The sequence below is a fragment of the Cavia porcellus genome, unplaced genomic scaffold (genome assembly GCF_034190915.1).
Source record: "Cavia porcellus strain 051 isolate PalLab524CR breed Dunkin Hartley unplaced genomic scaffold, mCavPor4.1 scaffold_11, whole genome shotgun sequence".
NCBI lineage: Eukaryota > Metazoa > Chordata > Mammalia > Rodentia > Caviidae > Cavia > Cavia porcellus.
The window spans coordinates 64461581-64470463 of record NW_026947494.1 but is presented as its reverse complement, the minus strand read 5'-3'; the positions used below and the strand labels follow the sequence as shown (position 1 = coordinate 64470463).

The window sequence follows — 8883 nt, the reverse complement described above, 5'->3', positions numbered from 1 at the left end:
AAAAGTCTTTGCCAATCCTGATAACTGCTTGTGTTTGAGGAGGGGAGGTTGTTCCCTTGGTGCCTCTCAGTTGGTAAGGGCAGATCTGGGGCTCTATCTAGACACCCCTGTAGGAGCCAATTTGAGCAGCTCCGCTTGAATGCAGAACAATTGCTTCAGCATTAGTTCAACCGAGTCTTGTTGCCATGCCCTGCTATGTACAGAGTTGGCTATGGTATGTCCATCACCCTTCAACTGGCTCTAAGCAATGCAAATAAGGGCAGCCAAGATACTGACATGTAATCCTTAAGGCCAAGTGACATTTTCCTCACACTGTGTTCCCTGTTAAACAGTTGAACACAGTGGGAGGGCAGAACCAGTCAGCTCCAGGATGTCTACTGGGTATGAGCCTCTAAATAAAAGTCCGTGACCTCCCAGGGTAAAAAAGTTTACATATCAGAGACCAAAGCAACGGCCTCCTCAAAGTGTTCAAATGCTACCCTGACTGGGTTATGCAGACTGGTCCTTTTGCATATCATTCTCCTTGCATATTGCAAAGATGCTTTTCTCCCCACCTGGCTAGCCAGCTCAAAGTACTCATGTAAAACAAAATTACTCATGTAGTTCCTGCCATCCTCACTGTCAGTCATCCGTGGACCACTGTTTTCTTCATGAGATAATACACTGTGGGAGAGACCTTACATCAAGGGCTTTGTCTGTGTATCCTCACTTGGATCAGACTTGGGATTCCTTGGCTGCCCATAACTTAGACTAGGACTTAGTGTCTTTACTCTCACCAAGAGTTGCATTGGAGGTGGTAGATGGGTGTTAACTTGCTGAGATTCCAGTTCGGTTTCAGTGGAACTAAAATATATCTTTCTGCATTGTGAGGAGGACTACAAAAGGAATTACAATATTTGGATTATAATATATAAAATTTGGATTACAGCATACAGCATTTGGATTATAATATATAATATTTGGATTGCAATGTAGCTCCTCTTTTTCTTCATTCTCATGAGCCCTGTCCAATGCCTGCACCCTACTAAGTGCAGTAATCCAGGAAGCAAGGGAGACTGGCAGCTCCATGGCTCCGCCACGCCCAGCCATGTCCCCTTCTGTGTGGAAGCATGAGAGAACGCAAGTGGAACAGATGGGCGGCTTACAGGACACACAGGTACAGGCTAGAGGAAGGGGCTGCTGGCTCACACAATCTGCAGGTTTTCCACATGCAGGCCAGGAGGGAGCACCGGCTGTATGAAGCAGTGCAAGTACCCATGCTTCTGTTGGTCCCACAATGCTAACAGTGAGCCCCAAGGCCCCCAGACAAGCTGAGCTCCAGACACGTGGCACTGACAGATGGTAAGAAGCAAACAGCAGTGTGCATGGGAGGGAAAGAGGACATTTTAAACAAAGTGACCATGGAGGCCCTGGCAGGAAGATATTGGGAGACACCCGGGTGGGAGAGGTTCAGTCACCAGAGACAAGGAGCCAGGTGGTATAACTCAGGTAGGAGTAGCCCAGAAGGTCAGGGCCATGGGACTGAGTGTGGTGACAGTAGAAGAATCCAGGAGAGAGAGGGGTCCAAAGATAGCATGCCAAGAGAGCTTGCAGGGCAATCAGGAGTGGGGGCACCGTGGTGCAAGGCATGGGAGGGACCGGCTGTGCCCCAGGCTTCACACATGCTCTGACCCCAGGTGGGGAGGGCCAGGGGAGCAGGGGAGGAGGGTCACCCCAGAGACCAAGGCTGAGTTTCAGCTGGGGATATTGGGGAGGGGCTCCTTTGTTGAAGAGTGGTAGAGGATTCAGAGATGGCCCTAAGGGGTTGGGTCTGAGAAGACAGAAGGATGACAATTGGGTTGACCATACTGGGGGTGGGTAGCCTGGCCAGTGGCAGCTGGGGCTGAGTGTGGTATGTTTGTGCATGGTGCTGTTCAGCCAACCACTGGGGGCTTGTGGCACAGGCCAGAAGAAAGCATCTCATCCAGGGCATGAAGTGATGGTGGGGGCAAAACTGCACTGACAGATGAGAAGGGCCCGGGGACACCCGTGCTACTCAGAGGGATAAGAGGACACCAAAAATTTCAAAGGTCGGACGACCTTGGGGGAACAATCCAGGCCCCAGATGGGTGCTTTCAAGATCTGAAGCTCTGCAGGGCTTGGGAGCAGCTCTCCATCTAATTTTCCTCTCACCTCGCAGGCTCTGTTAGCTGAGGTCTGTGCTCCACCCTCTCTGCTTCACCTGCAACCTCCTCCAACCCTCAGGACAGACAGCCTCAGAGGTTCAAGGGTATTCAGAGCCGCAGGGGCAAGGTGAGGCTTGATGGAGGGGGATGGCTGTCCTGACTGGTCTGGTGAGATGGGCTGGAGCTGTCCCCAGATGCAGGAGTTCTTTGTAGTTTTCTCTCCTGCACTCCTCTACACCCATCTCCGAGTGGGCTGCCTCAGGCTCTGTGTTTTTATTAAACCCCTTCAAAGGCTTGGAAAACAAGACAACAGTGCTCCTCAATCACCAGTTTTTCTACAAATTGTAGCCTCTTCATGTCTGTGGTTCAAAACATGTGGATGCAACTCTAACCAGACTGTAAATATTTGGGGAAAAAGTGTGCCTGAACTGACCACGACCAAATTTCTTTTCCTTTTTATCCCCCTAAAATGTGGAATAACAACTACTTCCCTAGCACTTGCATTGGTTCAGGCATTATAATAATCTAGTGAGGAGTGAAAGTGTATAGGGGCAGCACACAGTGCATCATTTTGTGTAAGGGAAGAGAGCATCTGCAGTCAGATAGTTTTGGCAGGATGGATGTGTGTGTACTGGAGACAGTCCTCCATGGACGTTAATGGAGAAGTACACAGAAACTTTGAAGCAGGGGAGGAGAGGCAGTTCACGAGTAGAGCACTTGCCTACAGCCCTCAAGGCCCTAAATTTGATCCCCAGCCCTGACAAAGTCAAGTGGAAAAAACCCCGCACAAACAGGGCATGGTGGCATACACCTGTGGCACTTAGGGAGGCTGAATAATTAGCTTCCTTACATCTGTGTGTTACGGTTGATACACTGTGTCAGTTTAAGAAGTTTCGAAGAAGGTTACCTAAAAGACTCTGCAGGGAGCCAGCATATTTGTAAACATTCTGAGCCTGTGTAAGAGCAGAGCATGGAGAGGGTGTGAGCCCTACACCCAACCTACAGTGGGGGTGGTCTGTGTGCAGTATAGGGGAGGAAAAGAGTCTTGTTTCCTGGCTTTTTACTCTGGCTGCTTTAACTGACTGCTGCCTGGAAGGATAACCCTGGTGCCCTGCTCCCCTCCTTGCCCTGGAGTTAGCTGATTATGGACTGAAACCTCCACAAATAGATAAATAAAACTTTCTTTCCTTCATTTCAGGGTGTTGGGTGTTTTGTCCCAGCAACAAGAAAAAAGTAACCAAGACACTGAGACACAGTACTAACCCCACAGTTTAACGAAGGAAATATTTCATTGGGACCTCAGGTTCTGAGGACTCAGTCCACGACTGGCTGGCTCACAAACAAAACCATCATGGTAAAGGGATGCAACAGAGCAAAGGTGCTCGTTTCAAGGTAACTGGGAAGCAGAGCTGCGGAAAATCACAACAGAAGACAGGGCCAGGGCCACAGACCCCTAGACCAACCCACCAGGATCTACCCAGATATACCCAGAACTGTGTTCCTCCTTCTGGTAACCGCTTCCAGGAGTTCACCAAAGCAACCAAGTTCCCATTCTACCCTCAGTGTCACAGTAGCTGAGGCAGAGGATTGAAAGTTCATGTCTAGCCTTGCAATTTAGTGACTTCCTGAGACCTTGTCTCAGAATCAAAAATTTAAAATCAGCTGCTGATATGGCCCCTCGTGAAGTCCTTGGGGTAACTGGTAAGAAAATAAAGAGCAAAGAAGCAAGATTAAAGAGAGAGGAAAAGTTTTCTCAGATACTGAAACAATCTAGACCATTGAAAAATATTTATTATAGATATGCTCAAAGATATAATAATAAAAGAAAGATCTTGAGAATCAAAGCAGAAAGGGCAAAGTGTAAAGAAGAATCAAACAGAAGTCCTAGATCTGAGAATCATGTCCTAAGAAATATGTATCATTTTAGAGAAAGGATATGGCCAAAGCTGTATGTGGTGGCACATGCATGTCATCCCAGCACTCTGGAGGTTCAGGCAGGAAGATTGCTCTGAGTTGAAGGCCAGCCCTGAGTACATAGTGAGTTCAAGGCCAGTTTGAATTACAGAGCAAAACCCTGTCTCAAAAAAGAAAAGAAAGAATAAGCCAGAAGAAAAGATTAGTGAACTCATGAATAAAAATAACCAAAATGGAGATCCCACCTAACTGCCTAGAAGAGTCACATCAGATCTAGTCAGAGAAGAGTCACTGAGCTGCAGATACTCTTACATCCCAAATCAGAAAAGGCAGTCCCTATAGATCACACCTAACATGTGAATCACTCAAAGCAGGGAGCAGAGCCATGCAGCGGATCCACACGATTTCTGTCATCCTTCTGGAGAGCAGCCAGTGTGAGAGCACATGTCAAATAGACCCAGTGCAGGACACACAGCGTGGTGGCTGGGCTCCTGGGACAGACTCTTGGTGTACCAGCCCCTTCCCTCTATCTCTCCTCCTCCAAGCTCAGGGATGCTGCATTCCTGCAGCATTCTTGCCAGCTCACTGAGGGCAAGGGAAGCCAGCCCCATGCCAAGAGAGCAGATAGAAGGCCTGTGCACCCCACCGAGGGACTCTGAAGATCCCCTCTGGAGAGTGACTGGCCCACCAATCTTGAGGCACCGTGCCTGTGAGTAAAATCATCTGCCAGCCCCGCAGACATCCATTCAGCACACACACTGGTTCTGGGTTTTCCAAGGACTCCCAACCTACCTCTACCCCACCAAAGCACCACCACCCCTGCTGAATGCCATGGACCCCCACCGGCCATTGCACCTTAGGTGGGAAGAGGCCCTATACTGAAGCAGGAAGACGATACCCATACATGAGTTCAAAAGGACTCAGGAAAGTGGACATTGAAGGAAGTGGCCACTCTGAAGACAATTAGCCCTAAGGGAAAAGGTTCAGGCCAAGGTAGATGTAGTTCTAGGATGAGTTTTGCGAGGTGTGTCTTTAGAAGACTGTTTGCTTTTTCTGCTTTTCCTGAGGATTGTGGGTGGTTTGGTCTGTGTAGATTCCAAGTGATGTGTAGTTTCAAGGATAACTATTGAGTAATCTGAATGAGAAAAGGTGATCTGTTGTCTGATTGGGTAGTTTGAGGTAAGCCAAATGGCAGATACTCTCTTGTATATCAATTCTAGAAACTATTTCTGCAGTCTGTCAGACATTGGGAAGGCTTCTATTCACCCCAAGAAAGTGCAGACAAAGGTAAGAAGGTATTTGGAGGTCTCATGATGAGGGAGGTGTGTAAAATCTATCTTCCAGTCTTTGCCTGGAGTGTGTCCACAAAGTTGGTGAATTGGGAAAGGAGAAGGTAAATATCCCTGAGGAGGTGTCTTGGCACAGAGACGGCAATTGTGCATGGCTTGGCACATGAGGGTTTTTAAAGAGGGGTGGGTAGTGATCAGAGATGGAAGTTTATATAGAGTCTGGGTACCTACACGAAAGCAGTTGTGTGGGCAGGTGATGAAGTTTAAGGCCTGCTGTTCTGAAAGGAGAAGTTTCGGTCCTGGGAAAATCCATCCCTGAGTGTTTAGGCTATAGGTAGATTTATGGATTAATTGTAGCTGTGCAGGTGAATATTGAGGTGGTGGCAGGATATTTGGGATGAGGGAGAGAAGATGAGAAGGATATATGGCTATGGTGCATTCAACTTGGCCTGTGTGCCAGCAAAGATATTACCCTGAGAAACAGGATCTGAGGATGTTTGGTGTCCCCTGCAGGGAATGACTGCTACCTGTTTTGAGAGTTGTGCTGCCTCTAGTAGTTTGAGGATAAAGGGTGCACTTGTGATAGGGATTCTTTGAGTACTGATCAGGCTTCTTTTCTGTCAGATGGCAGCTTGGGAATGAAGAATGCTGACTGTGTGTTTTGGTTTAAGAAAGCCATGGGTTGGGGCTGGGGATTTAGCTCAGCAGCATAAGCACCTGCCTTGCAAGCAGGAGGTCATGAGTTCAATCCCTGGTACCAGGGAAAGGGAAAAAGGAAAAAGAAATAAAGAAAAAAAAAAGCAAACTTGAAAGCCACGGGTTGATAGGTGTGAGATCATAGGTTTGAGTCCCTGTGGATTTTTGGGGGCTGTTGGATATTGGTGATTGCACAGAAAGTTTGAAGGCTCTCTGAGATGAATTAGCACAGGAGTGGCATCAATAGCATGTAGCGGCATGGGCTGGTGGTATCCCAAACTTTAGGATTGATAAAGGAGGGGGAACACGGCTTATGGTAGCAACAGCACAGGTTGGTTGAGTCAAAAAAGTGAGAGCTGTGAAAAGGGAGGAAGTGAAACAGAAGCTGAACTTTTGGAGGATATCTCTGCATAATAGGGGTTCTAGTCAGTTTGGAATTATAAGTAAATTATGGGGGAAGAAAGGTTTGGAATCAGGAGGGGATGGGGCCTGTCCGGAGGGGTTGTGCAGGTTTTCCCTCAACACCTACAGCGGACATCATGGATTGGGTACAGGAACCAAACGAACTCAGGAAGAATACTGTAACCAGCCCCTGTGTGAATAAGGAAGGAGAGTGTCTTACCTAAGATATTCAGTGAAAGTTGGGGTTGTGAGAGATACCTTGATGGACCCATCAATCCCCATCAGTCCTCTTCAGTGGTGAGACTGAGTAGAACAGCTAAGGAAGAGTCCAGTGGTGGTGGCAGTGAGATCTCCTGTGAGGGTAGGCAGTTTGATGACTTACCTGCTCTCTGGCAGACAGGGCAGTTGTAGTTCCAGTGACCCTCCTGGTTGCAGAGGAGACAAGGTCTTGGTGGTGGCCACGGTTTGGGACAGGCTCATGCCCAGCATCCTTCTTTCCTGTGCATGAAGCATGGTGTAGAGGTTGCTATGGTGGCACCATTTTGTTTGGATTTATGTTTCCCAGAAGCTTTGAGTGCTGCCCCCAAAAGTAGGCATACAATATTAGTCTTCTCAAGATTATCTTGTTGTGGTTGGTCCTATCTATTATTGAAGACATGAAAGGTCAGATTGAGAAGATCTCTTTGTGGGCATTAGGGGGCCAAAATGTGTTTTTTTGTAGTTTGGATGTCACATGTAGGTTGGTAATAATTAGGGGGGTTGAGGGTGATTCCCTCAGCAGATTGGGGGTTAAAATTAGTGTATTTGGTTAGAGTAACTGTAAGATAAGAAAGAAATTCCACAGGGTTTCCCTCAGTGTGTTGAGTGTGATTTTGAATTATAAAATTATATAAGCTAGTTACTTTGGGAGAAATTTGGGTTAGGCCTACAATAATGCAGATGGTCGTTCATATGTTGTGAGCCATGTTCTCCTTGCTAATCCCAATTGGGGTCTGCATTTGGTACTGCAGTGTCCCCAGCAGGATGGTTAAGATTAGTTTGGTGTCTAAACTCAGCCTCAACCTATGGGATAGCATCATTGAAAAAAGCAACCCCCAAATCCAACCACAATGTAAACAAACCCTGCAGTAAGTTATTTTTCTTTTTTCTTTCAGGTGTTGTTTTTTGATTGTTTGTTGTTTGAGACAATGTCTTGCTGTATAATGCAGGCTGTCCTTGAACTTGGTTATCTAGCAACGGCTGGCCTTGAACTCATGGAGATCCTCCTGCCTAGGCCTCCCAAGTCTGGGATTACAGGTGTGCACCACCACAGCTGGCAACAATGAGTGAATATAAAAATCAATCCAAAGCTATGGGAATGTAGGCAGCTCGGAGCTCCCTGAGCTCAAGGGGACTGAGATGGAAGGGGAGAACATAAAAACGACTGAGATGTGCTACATGATGGGTTCTGCCTGTGTGAAGCTCTGCCAGGCTCTGCAATGAGCCTGGCCAATATGGCCCTGGACAGTGCCTCCCTTCAAGACTGACTCCCACATTCTTCTTGCAAATGTGAAAATTGAAATCCCTGCTTCTCTTGCACAAGCCAACATCCCCAAGTCAGCTGTCTCAACCTCTCCCTGCCCACCCCTTCAACTCCACCTGTCAAACTAAAGAAAAGCCCAGGGCTTCTCTGTTTGAGCAGAGGGGACCTTGCACTCTCCTGCAGCCCTCCCGTACCTGCAATAAAGGCCTTTTCCTGTTTTCCTTTCTTTGGTCTTGTTTTGTGCCGTGAGAGGAAAAATCTATCATTTTTGGTGCCATAACTCAGACTGACAGGCAGGGTGGCTCCTGGGCACAAGTCCCCGTTGGAGCTCCCCATCAATGAGCTCTTTCTCTGCTTTTTCTCTTCCCTTTTTTTCCTCTTTCTCTCATCTCTGCAGCTGCCATTGCTAGCCTCCATCCAATACCAAACCACCTCTTTCTCACAGGGAGGCACTTCGTGCTTTGGGGTGCTTGTCTTGTAACTCATGGGCTCATGTCAGGATTTCCCCCACATTCTTCAGGACCTGCACCCCTTTTTCCCTAAGTGACAACTCGCGGGTGCAGGTGTTGGGGTCTACTGAGTATTTCTCTCTCCCACAAGCCTGAGAAGGGTGATGACTCTAAGGGATTGTGGCTCAGTTTTTGGAGCCTCCATCCAGCTCACCTCTCATTTGGTCACAATGGGAAATACTTCTTCCCACTCCCCAAAACACACATTTCCTGCCAGACAGCTGGCCACTGTATCCATAATGTCCACCACTGGCCAGAGGGGGTGACATACACTAGGCCACCCTCTGCAAACTGGATGACTTCTGCAATCATAGTGGCAACCCCATGTAGAGGCTGTTTTGCTCTCAGGGCATGTCCCTCCCTCCTTCAGCATATGGGGTGGCCCC

General features: G+C 47.8%; 1 long non-coding RNA gene across 1 annotated transcript; it reads left to right on the top strand.

Moving 5' to 3' along the window:
- Window positions 1–961: 961 nt before the first annotated feature.
- On the top strand, window positions 962–8190 carry LOC134478135 (uncharacterized). Its single transcript, XR_010050576.1, has 5 exons — window positions 962–1341; window positions 2180–2292; window positions 3364–3557; window positions 4625–4788; window positions 7621–8190. It is a non-coding gene; the product is annotated as an uncharacterized LOC134478135 (long non-coding RNA).
- Window positions 8191–8883: the final 693 nt, after the last annotated feature.